We start from the raw sequence: 17793 nt of genomic DNA, 5'->3' as shown, positions 1-17793 counted from the left end.
AAACATTCATAACTAATAAAAAGTCTCTGTGTCATGATTTGGGAGCTGGTTGGTAGCCCAAAAGGAAAAGTCTGGTATGTGATATTGAGAAATAAATCTATGCGCGTGCACTACTAGGCCCTCTAAATCTGTGCTGCATAATTGAATTCGAAAATGCCACAGATTCTCCCAAATTACACTTTTAGATATAGAAAAGCTGTATGAAAAACAGAGTAATCTTTTTGTTCTCTCTGGAGAAGGACACAGTGTGCTTGATTCCTAACCTCCCCTTCCCCATGTCCTTCAGACCCTGTGAGAGACAGACTTTCTGCTAACGGGAGGAGGGTTGGAGGGGCATGCCAGGGCAGCACACTGGCTTCTCTTTGCTATCCCCAATCATTTCCCCGGTCCTAGTCATGAGGTGCCACCTGAAGTTTGGGCAGCAGCATCGTGGATGCTGTGTTCCCTTCCTTCTGTGGATCTGTTTTGCTCACCCATGAGTCAGCATTGTGCTGGACGGGGCCACAAGATGCCTGGGGGACTTTACATCCTGGTTCACTTAAATTTATTCAGATTCAATAATTCAAATAGGCTTTTGAGGTCAATGTTCAGTCTATTTCTGTTGAAGGCTCAGTCTTTGGGGTTTCTGATTCCCCCCTTTTGTGTCTCTCCAGATGGAAGCTGCATCATGTAAGGGTGGAGAGACTCATGGCAGGGGTGGGGACAATTGACATGTGTTCTCTCTGTGCACATCTGCCTGAGCTGCCCTCAGCACAGTGACCACTGAGACATCATTCTTTCCCTATCTATATCATCTTTGGAGTTTGCTGCTGAACCCTGGGACCTGCTGCTCTTGGCTTGTGATACCTTACAAATCTACCATGACCATTCCAATGTCACCTACCCTAGCTACTCAACTTAAAAGAAAAACCAAAAACCCTTTCCTCCATTGCTTCCTATTTTATACTTCTCCTCTTTCTGTTCTTTTTCTTTACTTTTGAGACAAGATCTTATTCTGCAACCCAGGCTGGCCTCAAACTCATGGTTCTCCTGCTCCAGCTTCCTAAGCTATCTATCTATCTATCTATCTATCTATCTATCTATCTATCTATCTATCTATCTACAATCTGTATGTCTGTCTACTTTCTATCATCTACCTATCTTCTTTTTTTTAGGTTTCTTTATTTTTATTTATGCATATAGTTGTCCATGTACCATGTGCTCACAGAGGCCAGAAGCTCTGAAGCCTGTTGGGGACTGCAGACCCCCAGACCCTGAATTTCCTGTAAACAACTTGCTTTGCAGCTGCTCTGAGCAAACAACTTGCTTTCCTGTGTTTGCAGCTGCTCTGAGCACGAGACCCTCAGGAGTTCCTGATGGCAGGGGAGTGGTTTCTGGTGAGCTTGCAGCTGAGAGCTAGGGCTTGGCCATTAGTCAAGGAGAGCCTATATAAGCTTCCCTGGAACACAATGAAGTTGACATTCTTGGGGAATTCAAAGATGACCCATGTCTCTGTCTCTGTGTGTATGTGTGTATGTGTTTCAATCTCCAGCCCCTTGCCTGGCTTGCGAACCATCCTGTAATGCAGGCAGTACACTACAGGCGTACAAGTGGAGTTGCACTACTGGAGCCTCTGGAACTGGAGTCACAGACAGTTGTGAGCTGCCAAATGGGGTTTGGGATTCAAACCTGGGTCCCCTGGAAGAGCAGCAAGAGCTCTTACCAGCTGAGTCATCTCTCCGGCCCCTAATCTTTCTGACTTCTATCTATCTTTTGATCTATTTTTCAATTGGTTTCCCTGAGTAGAAAAGTTAAGCCTTCTTATTTCCTTCAGTTTAGGGGAGTCTCCTATTCTTGAAAAGTGAATAGTTATATCCCTACCCATCTCTGTTCCTGTTTCTATTTCCTCACCCACACCCTCCACCACACCTATACTTATCAACAAAATGCATAGACACAAATAGAATTCTCCACATTCAAGACTCTATGCACACAGTTACTTAGCCTGCCAATGCCTCAGCTTCCCTCTGTGCAATGGGGATAGTACCAGCATCTACTGTATAAGTTGTACTGAAGACAAATGCAGTTAATTTGTAGAAAGGGCTTAGAAGAGAACTCAACACACAAAGAATACCATGCTTGCATTTGCTGCAATTGTTAGCACTGCATGCCCTTCCTACTAGCAGACACTCCAAGAGGGAGAAACATTCATATCGATGTTGTATCTCCTGGTGTATATCAAATGCTGTATAGTATATGACAGTTACTAATTATTCCTTGTGTGAATGAATAAATGAATATTCCATAAGAAAAAGAAAAGAAAAAAATTGTGTGTGTATGTGTGTGTATATAATTTTTTTTGAGACAGGGTCTCACTGTGTAGCCTTGGCTGACCTGGAACTTACTATGTAGACCACCAGGCTGGCCTTGAACTCACAGTGCTCTGCCTGTCTCTGTCTCTTGAGTATTGGGGTTAAAAGCTTGTGTCACCATGTCTGGCACAATGTGTTTTGAAATGGAGTTCTGCCCTTCTAAATGGCCTCTTGTAAAGGTTGTCTGTGTCCCTGTCGATATTGTGTCCAGAACTTATCTTTTTATCAACTTAAAGAATTCTTGTAAGCTCCAGGGAGTCGGCTTAGATCCACCTTGAAAAGGTCAAATGCACCCCTCTATGAAGTACTCTCAATCAACAGCCTAAGCCTCCCACCTTTTTCTGGTTTGGGGACTCCCCTCCCTCAATTACCTAAAAAAAAATTGTCCCCTAAACTTAACTTTATCCTCTACTCCTCTGCCAGCATCTTGCCAGGTACCCATGCACCAGGCAGCCCCACAGAACTTGGACAGTGAAGTAAAACAGTCAGCCATTTCTGGACTTGGCCAGCACCCTAGTCTTTTCAGGTCTCCCAAAATGTGAAGCCCTCAGGTCAGCAGGAAGCAGTTTCAAGAACCCGGTGCCCTCATTTCCTGCCCCCACTTGCTATCCCTAACTCATGTTTTATAGTAAACAAAAGGGAGAAATGTTGATATTCAAGTGTTATGCTAGGTAAACACTTTACTAAACTACATCCTTGGCCTGTTTTCCACTTTTTCCTGCTGGAGTTTAACCCTTTGGTGAAACTTTTACTTCTCTTGGCATCCCAGTATGAGCTGTTGCTCAGACCTCAGCTACTGTGTCTACATAAGCTACCTACTCCTCCAGGGCCTGGAACAGCTTAGTGTACCCCAAAAGACACTCCCGTGCACGTCCCATCACTTAAAAGCCTTGGCCTGAAATCAGCAGTGATAGTGTGTAGTTCTACACACTTGTTGGCCAGTAATAAAGGCTAACACTTAAAGGTATCTGCTATATATCACCTGCTAATCCCACTGATCAAGAATAAGACTACTACCACAGTTTAAAGCCAAATTTGAAGCAGGCTTTAACTAAATACTGGTCAGGTGGATGGGCTCTGGCCAGGTCCATATCCACGTTCCTGGAAAATGACCCTGAGTCACAGTTTTCAGTGGCTTAAGACGGAAAACCCACAATTCATTGCATTTCCCATCAGGTCCAATCAGGAGCAAGCACACATTTTGATGTACCTCTAACCGACATGCAATTGGGGCAAGGGTATTTCCCGATGTATTTCCTGCCTGTAAACCTCTTGCCCACATGTGATCAAGCATATCTGGAGCAGATGGGTCAAACAAACCTGTTTAGGGGAGGGAAAATATGGCGTGATATCGCCCATAAACAATAGCCTCCAGCATTTCAGGACCTATGGGTCCTTGGGCAAGGGGTGAACAGGTCAGAGGCATTTTTGTTTCATGCATCTCTAAGACATAGTAATTATAACTTAAAATGCAACGTTGGCTTTCACGCACCAAGACTGCAGAGCCAGTGAGCTGCAAAAGCCACTGTTAAAAGGATTTGAACAGATGGTGTGCTGTACTGTGGGACCTCCCGCTAGGAGGACTTCGATGTACATGTCTAAGTTTTATCTTAGAGTACAAACCACTTCCAAATTCTATTTGATCAGCTACCCGAACAACCTGTCTACATCCATAATCGCCTATCCAGTCAATATCCTTTAATAGCAATGCTTTTATGGGGAAGAATTTATTGTGAAATGAGAGCTTAATAAATTAAGTAATAGGTCGGTGGGAAAGTTTTGTAAATCATGTTTTCACATTGAGATTTAAATTTTTTGTGTGTAGCTCAGTGAAGATACTCCATACTAAATGGTACTACGTAGGTACAGAGTACACTGGATTTTAATTTTTTAAGTCCAGAATCTCCTAAAGATGCAGGAGGGTAATTTTACCCGTGGTTGTATTTTCTACTTGAGTGTGGAGATCTGAGCTCTATGCCTCTGCTAAGACGTGGTCCTACCTCTAACAGACAGCGGTAAGTCCTGTACCAGAGTGCTTTCAGGGGCATTGCTTTCCCCCTTCATCCACTGGGTTTCCCATCTCTTCCCCTTTTGGTTCTTTCCTCCTCCTTTCCTATTTGTGTCAACAACATAGAGACACACTCACCGACACTTCACACTCCATATTCATACTTGAACCCTTGCCTCTGCATCGGGTGGGCCACAGCGGGGAAGGCAGTAGACTAGGAAGGACTGGATTCACCCAGCAGTCAGATGAACCTCTTTGTGTGTGCTTCATGCTTCTTGCATTGATTCCTACCTTATGTTTCTTGAGCCTGTGGTGGGAAAAATGGCCTCTTCTGCCTCTCCACATTATATATTACATCTTTCATTCATGAGTCCATTCTTGACAGAAGTAGAGTTTCTTTGTCCTTATTCCACCTTTTTCTTTTCTTTTTCTTTTGAGAAAAGACTAGTTGGCCCTGTTTGAGTTGAATCCTTTGTTAAATAATGTATCCTAAAGAACAGGGTTGCTAAAGACCGTTCTTGTGGATGAGGAGGACAGCCAGGAGGATCATAGCAGGCTGATAGCACGTCCAGATTCTCCATAGTCACCTTGGAGAAAGTTCTGAGACCCCTATCTGGTTTCGCTCACCTGGGGTGTGCCCATAAATGGCTCATGGGGAAGCCTCTGGAAGAGCTGTCCACGTTGTGTCAGCAGTGAGCAAGAGGTGCCTGCAGGGGGCGCTCCAGTCTCCTTTATAAAAAAGTCTTTGGGCTGTTCCAAGCTCGGTCTATGCCACGGACTATCAAATATTCAGCTTAGCTTGAACACATTTAAAGACAAGTGTTGGGAACATAATTATCTCGAGCTTAGGGAAAGTAAATATAAAGATCTCTTTGGGGAAAAAACATAAAACATAAAATAAACGGAAACAAAAGTTGCATTCCACTTTCCAGCCTATATGAACTAGTACGGTATTTGTTAACCAGTGGGCCTTAGAGGTTGATGGAATCTAATAGCTTGAAAGTCATCCCAACGTGAGAGCCCTTTGGACTGTTTCACTTTTAAATTAAAGCTGATTTTTGTGTGTCCAGGACAGCAATGTGTCTCATGCTTCTGCCATGAGGCCAACCTGTTGGGTAGTTATTAACTGTCCCACCCGCAGCATTGAATCACAAACTCCACTACTTCCTAACTATTCTGAGGGCTCAGTAAGTTGACAGTTGCAAAGATATGTATTCAATCTGAATCCACTGTGCAAATGCAATATTAATCTTTATAACTACACATAGCACATCTTCTGATTGAATTCAAAAAGCAAAAAAAAAACCCCAAAGAACAAAAAGCAAAAACCTAAAACCATAAAACCAAAAACTAAATCAAAATAAAAATAACCCAGAAGGACCCAGAAACTCATTTCAAAATTATTTATTTATTTATTTATTTATTTATTTATTTATGGTTTCGTTTCTTTGTTTGGTTTTTCGAGACAAGGTTTCTCTGTAGCTTTGGAGCCTGTCCTGGAACTAGCTCTTGTAGACCAGGGTGGCCTTGAACTCACAGAGATCCACCTACCTCTGCCTCTCGTGCGCCACCACCGCCCGGCCTATTTATGTTTTTTTTTTTTTTTTGAGTCAGGGTCTTCCTATATAGCCTAGGCTAGTCTATAGCTCAATATGTAGTTCAGGCTGGCCTCAAATTTGTAATTCTGCCCTGCCAGGCTCCTAAGTGCTTTAATAGGAACTTCTCTATAGCTGCTTTAAATGTTTTTTTCTATGTATTTGTCTATGAGTATATGAGTATGTGTGTGTGTGTGTGTGTGTGTGTGCCTTTGTGTATGTGGTCCTGCTGCACACACATATGGAGGTCAAAAATTAATGGTGCTGTTTTCCTCAATTATTTTCCACCTTATTTTCTGAGACAGGTTCTGTCACTGAACCTGGACCTCACTGTTTCAGCTAGACTTTTTGCTAGCAAGCCTCCAGGATCTTCCAGTCCTCTGTTCCCCGCGGGAGTCTCTGCAGCCTTCACGGGCAGCTGAGAGTCGTGAAGGTGAGAAGGCAGGAGGCAGTTCTGCACAACAGGACTAAAACTTGGGGAGCCTGACCCTGAGTTGTTTATTTTAGACATATTTAAACACAGCACAGTCTGGCGAGAACTAATCTTGTGATGATGAACTCAGTCCCCATGCACAACAAAGCTTGCCTAGATCAACCAACCTCGCCCTCTCCCTCCCTCCCTGTCTCTCTCTCTCTTTCTTTCTCTCTGCCATACCTTAATCTCTTCGAGGAACAAAATAAGTTAAATACAGATCACAGGTGAATACATTGAACTACGTTGAAACTTTGGCAGAGTACGTGTAACATCTTCCATAATGAGAGGTCTGCAGACAGACTGAGGAAAAACAAACTTACAAGAACGGGTCTGGCCGGGTGCTGGCAGTGCACACCTTTAATCCCAGCACTGGGGAGCAGAGACAGGCAGATGTCTGTGAGTATACCAACCTGGTACAGAGCAAGTTCCAGGACAGCTAGGACTGTTAAACACACACACACATACACACCCTGTCTCGAAAAACTAAAAGCCAAAAAACAAACAAACAAACAAAAAGGGGCTGGAGGAAGACCCAGTACTGGAAACTCTTCAGCCATACAGGCTATGCAAAGATCACCAGGCTAGAAAATATGTCTGCTCCAGCTTTCTGGGAGGAAAACCGCTTTTGCATTTGAACAACCCTGTGTGCTTAACACCCCAGGTTCCCCTACTTCTTGTCTGTGAGCACAAAGACCTCCATGCCCCTATCCCTCCCCAGTGCTGGTATGAGAGACAAGGGCCTCTGTAAGAAGGTTTGTATTTTACATGGGTGCTAGGATCACCCCAGGTCACCAGGCTTGCATGGCAAGTGCTTCACTGGCTGAAGCACCTCTGCAGCCCCCGTTTTATTCTTAAAAACAACACGAACTGGAAGAGGCAGCTCTCCTTGCACTCCTTCATCCGAGACTGTTTGTCACAAGGTATCTCTTACTACTTCTGTGACTAGAGGATTGAGATATCAGCCTGTAGAAGAGAATCACGCCTGCCGGTGGATTCGACTTGAATACGCATTGTTGCAACTATCAACTTGCTGATTCCTCAGAATAATCGTGAAGTAGCAGGGCTGATAATTCCAGTGTTTCGGGTAAGGGAAGAGTGATGAGAAGGTGGGCAGGGAGATGGCTCGACAGGTAAAAGTACTTGCGAGTCCAATCCCCCAGCCACTGGGAAGTGGGAGGAGAGAAAGGAGTCCTGAAAGTCTTTCTCTGATCTGTGTATGTGCACTGTGGCATGTGCTTGTCTTCACACGCACACGTGTGCACATGCACACAATAATAACAATAATAATAATAATAATAATTTTAAAAAGAAGTGACGAGAGATGGCAAGGGTAAGAGATATACACTCTTGATTTTCTGGCCTTTGTGTTCCTATTAGGATTTCTGCTGTGCACGTTAGTTGTTGGTTTTTTTTTGTTGTTGTTGTTGTTGTTTGGTTTTTTGAAACAGGGTTTCTCTGAAGCTTTGGGTCCGTCCTGTCCTGGAACTAGCTCTTGTAGACCAGGCTGGCCTCGAACTCACAGAGATCCGCCTGCCTCTGCCTCCCAAGTGCTGGGATTAAAGGCGTGCGCCACCACCGCCCGGCTATTTTGACATAATTCAAGACTCACAAGAAGCTCCAAAATAGCAGAGTCCTACATGTCTTTCGCTTGCTTCTCCCTAAATAAGATGATCATATATAATACATGGTCACGGTCAGGAAGCTGACACTGCAATACTATCAATTCAGAGATGTCATTTGTATTTCTAAAAAACTTTTAAGTAAAAAGAGAGACAAGCTAGTGTATATATAGTATGTATCTTATTTGTCTATTTTAAAAGCAAGGGAGAGACAGCAATCGAGTCCTTATTCATGTCCATATGCTTAGTCACTTCTGGAAGGAAATACGAGAAGGCAGACACAAGGTTTCCTCTGGGTAGAATGGGGCGGCGAGGTGCAGAGGAGACAGAATTTTAAATACATGGTTTTATGATCCAATTTATTTATTTTTTTAAAAATAAGGCATTCAGACAAATGAATTCTAAATTTAACTAAATTTAAACTAAATTTAACTAAATTTTTTAGTTAAAACATGAGTTAAATATGTGTATATTGACCTCATTTAAAAAGGGAATGGGTTGATAGCTGGGCAGGGGTGATGTATGCCTTTAATCCCAGAGACAGGTGGATCTCTGTGAGTTCAAGGCCAGCCTGCTCCACAGAGTTCCAGGACAGACTCCAAAGCTACAGAGAAACCTTGTCTCAACTTCCCCCTTTTTGGGGGGGAGGATGGGTTGGCCTGTAGTGTGCCTTTTCCTTCAAATGCAAATGCCTCTGGAAGAATGTAGAGAACACTGGCACTAAAAGTGGGAAGGAGAACATCCACCTTGTGCCCTTTCACACCGTCTCAGCTTAAGTTACATGATTTTATTTGTGTTAGGTTCAAAGCCCCCACCCCATTAAAAATAAATCAGTGCTGCTGACATTCTCCTAAATAGAAGGACTTTGGCCAGGTGAGCAGAAGGATTGTTTGATCCCAATAAATTTTTTTTCAGCCCATGGAGCAATCTAGTTCGGAAGTTTTTCTGCCCCATTGTTTACAATTTCTGTTTCGATAAAGAAAAGAAAATTGGAAGGGGGGAGGCACCTAAGCTCTAAAAAATGTTTTCACTTTTCATGTTTTTTTTTCCTCCTAAAAATACTTGGCAGGTTTGCAACTGCTCTCTGGCTAGAACCCAATTCTTTTTTTAACTCAACAGTTTTGTTTTTTGTCTTGTTTCTTATAACTTGGTCTCATGGTTTCCTGCCCGGAGTTCTGGAGTTTTCTGTTCTACTTAAGTGCTCTCCTGTGATCCCCCCTCCCCCCCAATCCCAATATGCATGCTCTTGCATTTCTGTCCTTTGTTTTTCAAGCCTTAAAAATATCGGCTGTGGATCTGGGGGAGTAGAGGGAGTTGGGGGTGAATTTACTTAAGTTAGCATGGGGGAAGATCAGCTATCGATTAGCTCACGTCTGTGAAGCTTCCCTGCAACTCCCGGCCCTCTATGACTCTTCTTTTAGATTGCTAAGACAATGCACAGTCTGCCTACAGCTGGGTCCATTCTCTTTAGGGTTACCAGGAGTACTCTCTCCCCAAACAAATGGTCACAATCTTTTCAACAGTGGCTGGGTTTCCTGAAACTCCTTTTCCCTAATGTAGCCATATATTTGGTTAATGTCCCAGTGGTGCTTTGTTTGTTTATTTTATTTTATGAGACAGAGTCTCACGGAGCCCAGGCTGGCCTTGAATGCTGTGTACTTTAGCTGAGGAAGAACTTGACTCCTGATCCTACTACTTCAGCCTCCTGAGTGCTGGATTAGAGAAGCGCATGAAGTGCCCAGCTGCAAGGATACTTGTTTGCTTTTTTGTTTGTTTGTTTGTTTTTTCTCTTTTGAGTTAGGGTCTCTCTGTGCAGCACTGGGTAGCCTATAATTTGATATGCAGATCAGGCTGGCCGTAAATTTACAGAGATCTGTCTGCTTCTGCCTTTGCCTCTTGAATGCTAGGATTAAAGGTGTGAGCTACCTGGTCTCTTCTTTGTTAAAAAAAATTTTCATGCATATGCTTACTTGAGGTACTTAAGAATTCTAAACTGCATCATGACAGCAGGCAATTGCCTCTCAAAAGCACCCTAGCAGAACAAAGAGACCAACATAAGAATTAAAACCCAGCCTTTAATCCCAGCACTTGGGAGGCAGAGGCAGGCGGATCTCTGTGAGTTCGAGACCAGCCTGGTCTACAAGAGCTAGTTCCAGGACAGGCTCCAAAGCCACAGAGAAACCCTGTCTCGAAAAACAAAACGAATTGAAGCCCAGGAAAGCACATAGTATTCTACTCCCATATATTTCTAAGCAGAATATTTTTGAGAAACAAGATGCATAAAAAAAATTTCCCTTTCTCATTTGGCTCATCTACTTGGCTGCATTTTAACAGCAGGGCACTGTTTTCTTGGTAACCATGGTGAACTAATTAGCTTCTTTGGTGTGTTATCAACCAATTCTCAAGGACCTGTAAGACTTTAAGACAATTCTGAAGCCATTTCTGACAACTCTGAATCCTCTCAGCCTCTGTGCCATAGTGCTTCCCCTCCTCCCCTGGGAACCAAGGACCTAACAGCTACACATGCACGTACTCAGTTCCTGAACAGTTACCCATATGGGTATGTTTTGGTTCAGTCCCCTGGGAAACAGGGTCAAAATGACCTCTTACCTCACCTGATCCGGCAACAGCTCTCCAGTCAATTATTGGTAATAGCCCTTTTGAATAAGCCAATCAGAATAGTCAAAGAACAGCCCCCCTTGCTTCTGTGGCCCCTTTAAAAGTAGACTGTACCAGCTATTTGGGGTCCCTCGGCTTCCCGAATGCTGGGGGACCCTGTCATGACAGAATTAATAAAATCCTCATGCTTTTGCATCGGCTGTGGTGCATGAGATGCGTCTCTGGGGGCGACTCCTCCTCGGTGTTTGGATGCTAGAGTTCAACATTTGGTTCCCTGACTGGGAAACAAGTCGCTCCCAGACACTCTCTAAACCCAGTTGGAGGTATAAAGAAACGAGCTCATTTTTATGTCTGTTTGTGAATTGTGTTTCTGTTTCTGTGTAATTGTAAATCAGTAGTCTGAGAATTGTACTTGCGCAGGGAAGGGCTCAGGGAGGAGGCAGACGTGTCCTGAGATCCCTTGCCCCGGCCCTGAAAGACGTTTCATGGGCATTTATGGGAGGGAGGGGCGACCAGGTCGCCCAATCTCCAGGGGAGATGTGATCCTCCATCTGTATTTTTGGATCTGCTACCGCGCGCGGCTTCTGCTATGTTTGTCTTTTTGTTCTTGTGTATTTTTAGTTCTACACCAGAGTGGTGGTGAGAGCACCAGCTTCTGGTTTTGAGTTTATGTCTGTCTCTTTGTATTTTTGTTTTTGTATGTTGATTTGTCTTTGTTAAAATCCACCTGCAGGAATTCACAACCTGGCACCAGCCCCCTGGCCATCATCAGTTTCCCTGATTCCGAAAGCAGCCACACTGCTGGAGGAGGCGGTGGCTGCCCCTCCCCAAGCCTTTTCGTCTTCTCTCTTTCCTGTACAGGAGCGAAAGAAACCCAGAATCCAGGCACCTCCGGTTCTTCCTGATATCCAGCCAAGTGCTCGGGCGTGGCAGACTTCTCCCTCCTCTCCGGAGGAAGAACTTCATTCCTGAGGAGCCCCGCTGGTCGGGCCCTAGCCCTGAAAACTTCAGTACTCAGCGTCTATGCTGATACAGGGGAAGGATGAGAGTGACTTCCCAAACATTTCCCCTTCGCTCAGTAGCAGGCCAATTACAATACTGCCTTTTTCTGCCTCTAATCTTTACTAACAACCCTTCCTTTTCTCGGAACCCTCAGGCCGTGACCGAGCTTATAGAATCTGTTCTGGTTATCCATCAGCCCACTTGGGTGATTGCTGGCAGCTCTTACAGGTGCTCCTAACCACAGAGGAAAAGCAGTGAGTTCTCTTTGAAGCTCAAAAGAATGTCCCAGGAGCTGACAGCAGGCCAACCCAATCACTGGACAAGATAGAGGATTGGACTTCAATACTCCAGCTGGTAGGGAGCAGCTCCATCTTTATTGCCAGAATCCAATTGGCGGGTCTAAAAAAAAGGGGGAGGGTTGCAAAGCCCCCCACTAATTGCTAATTCGACTAAGGTAAGAGCAATAGTACAAAGGTCTGATAGTACTCCTACAGGATTTTTAGAAAGACTATTGGAGGGGTACAGGATGTACACCCATTTTGATCCCACAGCAGCAGAATGCCAAGCCAATGTAGTGATGTCTTTTATAGGCCAGTCAGCATCAGACAGCAAGTTGCAGAGAATGGAGGGACTGCAGAGATGCTCCCTCCAGGACTTAGTAAAGGGAAAAAATTAGACAGATAGGGAGGCAACAGAAGACGACAGCTGCAGACTGCGCACCTCAGACAGAGCAGCCCCTGAGTGACCAAATGTGGACTTCAGTGAGGAGGAGTGACCCTACAGGACTTTGGGCTGGAGACACTTCCCAAAGCAGCTGCTGAGCAGAAGTGGGCCAGAGAATGGCGCCGAGCACATCCGGGTACTGAAGCAGCGCTCTGCCCACCTGAGAGCAGCCACAGTGACAGTACTGAAATCCCCCCCCCCCCCCGCCCCTTCCTTACGCTGTGCACCCAGGTGTTCGATTCTGGGGTGTATGGGGGGGAGGGGAAGAGTTCCCCCTCGCTATGTCTAAAGCACTTGACCATGGACGCAAGGACTGAGTGTCCCACGCTTTTATTAGAAAAAGACCTGTTGGAGACTTTGACTTCCCCTACTGTTCTTCAGGGCTGTAAAGAATAGCAGGCTGCTCTCTGCCTTTGCCATGTCCACCTTCCTGAGGAAGGCTTTGCAGCCACTGCCAGCTGAATCCTCCTTCCTGCTGCCTTGGTCACAGCCCAAGCCTGGAACTCTGCTTACAGCCACCTGCCCCGGCAGGTAGCTACTGACTGAAGCGAGGAGGGCCCTGGAGATGCTGGAGCCCAATTCCAAGCAGCCTTCCAGAGCTGCTTGCAAGTTTCACAGAGAACAACTGCCCCCAGCTCCCAGACTGCAGCTGTGGGAAGCTTGGGGTACAGCAAATGCCCAAGAAGAGCTGGTTTTGGTGGCGCATGCTGGTAAGAAGACAGGGCAGCAATGGTAAATGAGCTGAGCAGCCTACTTAAAGAGACATCGGGCGGATGGCAGAAAAGCTTCTTCTTACCAGGACTAAGAAGATCAAAGAAGAAATATTCTCGAGGTTTGGCCTGCTCAAGGTAATCGAGGTTGATGGTAAAACTGCCTTGTTGCTCAAAAAAGTCAGGGCATAGGTAAGACTGGGGAAAATTACATTGTGCATACAGACCCCAGAGTTCAAGACAGGTAAAAAGGATAAATAAAACCAGATTAGCCTTTGGAATCTGGCACTAGAGACTGGGTACAGCTCCTCCCCCAGCCCTGTTCTGTGTGCAAAACACCCCGTCTAAGCTTGGACTAACCCCCTATGAGATCCAATATAGGGGACCTCCCCCCCTTGGTTTCCTAAGGCCCCTCATAACCCATTTGCTCACACACCCGATCTGCAGGCGCAGTTGAAGGCTCTCCAGCCCTCTGAGCCCAGGCATAGAGACCCCTGGCCACCCTGACACCTGGAAATCTCTCAGTTGTTCCAGAATTGACACCTGGGGTATATCCGGAGGGACATGAGGAAAGCTGCAGCACCCCACAGCCAGAACAGCAGCTGCCCTCTCATACCTGCAATCCACACCTCTCAAGCCCTTGTTTTGATACCCCTGCCCTCACCCCTGATTCCTGTCAACTAGTAGCAGGGCTAGCCTCCTGGGATATCCAAGATACATATCCCCCACAGCTGCCCCTGGAGGCTGGCAGAAGATTTTCCCCTGGAGGAGATATTTGGGCATGGGGGTCCAAAATACTTCCCCAAAACAATGCTCCATGTGGAGCACAGGGACCTGTGACATCTCCCCCACTTGTCTCCCAGGGGCGAGCAGCAGGACTGTCTCCATGGGTGTCGGGAAGGACTTGGGGCATGAAATGGTATTTAGCTGACCAGAGCCTGCTGCTGCCGGCCGGACTAGACCCTCCCTAAGGGGCCCTAGCTATCCCTGTTGCTGCCCGCTGGACTAAGCTACTCTCCCTGCTTCTTTGCTGGCACCTCCCAACACCAGCCCGGGCACCTGGAAATCTCACACCTGTTCCAGGTTGGCGATTCTGTGTACGTTCGGAGACACCAGTCCCAGAACCTTGAACCTCGCTGAAAGGGACCCTACACCTACTACCCTCAAAGTGGACGGTATTGCAGCCTGGATCCATGCGTCTCACATCAAGCCTGCACTTTCACAGGATGACCCAGGACCATCCAAATAAAAGCTTCAGCGTACCCAAAATCCTCTCAAGGAGGCCTGATTCTGCCAGGCTTGCTGATCTTTGCCCTGATGTTTATACCTCAGGACTTAACCTGGACCCTGACTGACTTTGAGACTGGGCGAGCCTTAAGGCTAGCCACTGCAGTTCATCCCCTGAATACCTGGTTCTCCCAGCTAACTTTTGACCTGTGTGAGTTTTAACAAAAGACTCTTTGGAGGATACTGAGCAAACCCCTGAAAACTTTTATCCTGTATGCAAATATTCTGAATGATATATTTGTCCGGGGGGAAAAGCAGTACTGCGGGGGGGGGGGCTAAAGTATTTTATTGTGCTGCCTGGAAACGTAAAACCAATGTCAATGTCTCCTGGTTGAGGGCTAACAAAAAGAACTTAGTCTCTTTCACCTGTACCACACACACACAAAAAAAAAATCTAAAATCACAATCACTTTCACTGAGAAAAAAAAAAAGAGCTAACCAGTTAACAGGCAATACTTGGGGTTTATGGTTGTATGATCCAGGAAGAAAAGACATAGGGATTCTGTTCGCCCTGTGAGTTGTTGTAACACCTCCAGTGACCATAGTACTAAGGCCCAATCTGGTATTCCTGACCAGGGCCAGCTAGCCCTGCTGAGGTCGCCTCCTTGCCAAGGCCCTGGGCCCCACTCCTAGTGCTAAGAACCCTTCTGCAACCCTTGCTTCACTGCTGGCAAGCTCTAATACAGGCCAGCAACTGTTTAATCTGATAGTGGGAACCTTTTCTTTGCTAAATAGTACTGACCCCAGCTTGACACAATCTTGCTGGCTATGCTTGTCAGCAGGACCTCCCTAGTATGAGGAAATAGCCTCATCTGGCAGTTTCAACCATATCAGCTCTCATATGTCCTGTAATTGGGGACAAACCTAACTCTCCCAAGTCCCAGGACAACAGAACCTGGTGCCTTCTATTGATCTATGACGGGCCTACAACACTGGTTTGTTAATTTCTGTGTACAGAACCAATTAGTTCTCCAAATTTACTAATATCTCAAGATGAGATATTTGACCAAATAAGAGGAGGGAATGTAAGACTTTAAGACAATCCTGAAGACATTTTTGACAATTCTGAATCCTCTCAGCCTCTGTGCCATAGTGCTTCCCCTCCTCCCCTGGGAACCAAGGACCTAACAGCTACACTCGCATGTACTCAGTTCCTGAACAATTACCCATATACGTATGTTTTGGTTCAGTCCCCTGGGAAACGGGGTCAAAATGACCTCTTACCTCACTTGATCTGGCAACAGCTCTCCAGTCAATTATTGGTGATAGCCCTTTTGAATAAGCCAACCAGAATAGTCAAAGAATAACCCCCCTTGCTTCTGTGGCCCCTTTAAAAGTAGACTGTACCAGCTATTCGGGGTCCCTCGGCTTCCCGAATGCTGGGGGACCCTGTCATGACAGAATTAATAAAATCCTCATGCTTTTGCATCGGCTGTGGTGTGTGAGATGCGTCTCTGGGGGCGACTCCTCCTCGGTGTTTGGATGCTAGAGTCCAACAGACCTTCTGTTGAGTCAATTGCAGAATTCTACTCCTGTCTTGGCACTTCTGATCTTTGCGAGTCTCGTTTTCTAAGCCGTTCTTCATTGCATTGTACTAAGAATCGGATGCATTCTTTCAGGACACACACAGTGGGGCAAGAGGGAAAGAGAAAGTTAAGGGGACAGGGGAAAGGAAAGGAGCTCTTCACTCGGGAGCCTGGCTGAAGACTCTGACCTGGTGAGCCACAAATTCCAACCCAGTAACAAACAGGATTTGCTGTGGAGGCTGCCGACACAATCTTCCTTTTATACAGAACTATTTTCAAATAAGAATGTTGAAACAATGACCATGCCTAAGGCTTAAGCATATATGGCCTTACTCCTTTCCCAGGGATGAACTCAAAAGTTTTCTAGGAATCTCACCAAAGCCTACAGCTTTGTTTACAGTAAAAATAAATCTTAACTCCCTGTGACACCCTCGTGACCAGGGTCTTTCTTACCTTATCACCTGCAGTCCTAGCCTGTGCACCTTGAGAGCACACTGACTCTTGAGATGGAACTCTAGAAGCCAGCAAAAGTGTCTGTGTGGCTACTGCGAGGACACTGAAGTGAACGCTCCATCTACACACTGGGTGTATCATATGCTATTATTCATATAATATATGCCATTTTCTTTCCCACCTAGCAGTGTTAAGTGTAATAGGTGGAGCTGGTGCCAAGAAACCTCTTCCATAGAAATTTTAGAATTGGAGAAAAAGTCTGGAAAATTTTGATCCTTAAAACTAGTCAAAAACTACAAAGAATGGCAGCTACAGCGTTTGCTATGCGTGCCAATCACTGCTAGGTGATGCTCCGTAGCTTACACTGCATCAGGCTCCTCGGCAGCGCTTACATAAGCAACGGTGGCAGGTATCGTTTCCTCTTCCGCACGTGAGGAAGATTCCAAGAGGCTAAGAGACCTGACCACAATCACATATCTCCGTGAGAGTCAGGAATGTGCGAACCTTTTGACCAGGTCTTTGTGCTTTATCTTATCTTTATGTTATTATTTTCAAAAAATTGGTCACACAAAGAATAATTTACTTGTATGCTCATCTGCAAGTCTAACTAGAGTGTAAAACCTGTAAGTGAGGATTGTACCTTAGTGACCCAGAGCACAGGTCACTAAAAAACCTCCATACTCAATCCTCAAGAACAAACAATAAACAAAACATTATGCCTAACAAGGGCGGTGCTAAGATCAGTTCAGTGCCTTGTTCTTCGTGAAGCTTCTCCTGATTGCGAGCTCTCCTTTGATTCAGTTGATTTTCTTTTTGATTCCAAAAGAACAAAGGAAACTATTTTTTACTTAAACACTCTTGTCTTCCAGGGTGTTGCCTCTCCTGTCTTATCGACTATGATATCACAACACGGTCGACACGCTCATGTTTGTAAAAACCTTTCATAAACAGTTACTACTTTTATTCCTCACAGGAATTCTGAAAATTATGCTTATTTTCAGAAGACATATTTAGCGTGATCTATAGCCAGGCCTGTTACTTGGGAAATGAAGGAATATGATTGCAAATTCAAGGCTAGATGAGACAACTTAGTAAGATCTTTGTTGAAATAAAAAGAACGACAGAAGCTGGGTGGTGGTGATACACACCTTTAATCCCAACACTCTGGAGGCAATGGCAGGCAGATCTCTGTGAGTTTGAGGCCAGCCTGGTCTACAGAGCAAGGACAGCCAGGACTATCTATCTATCTATCTATCTATCTATCTATCTATCTATCTATCTATCTATCTAGAGAGAGACAGAGACAGAGACTATGGCTATAGCTCAGTCATACTTTCTCTCTTTCTCACTTTCTTAGCATTCTTGAGGCCATTAGTCCAATCCCCAGTACCCTTTCCAGTTGCTTTTCTCATTGTTCTGACAAGG

Source organism: Chionomys nivalis, chromosome 1 (genome assembly GCF_950005125.1).
Source record: "Chionomys nivalis chromosome 1, mChiNiv1.1, whole genome shotgun sequence".
In the NCBI taxonomy this organism is placed as follows: Eukaryota; Metazoa; Chordata; class Mammalia; order Rodentia; family Cricetidae; genus Chionomys; species Chionomys nivalis.
The sequence above is the reverse complement of the archived record's forward strand: the minus strand, read 5'-3'. Positions refer to the sequence as shown.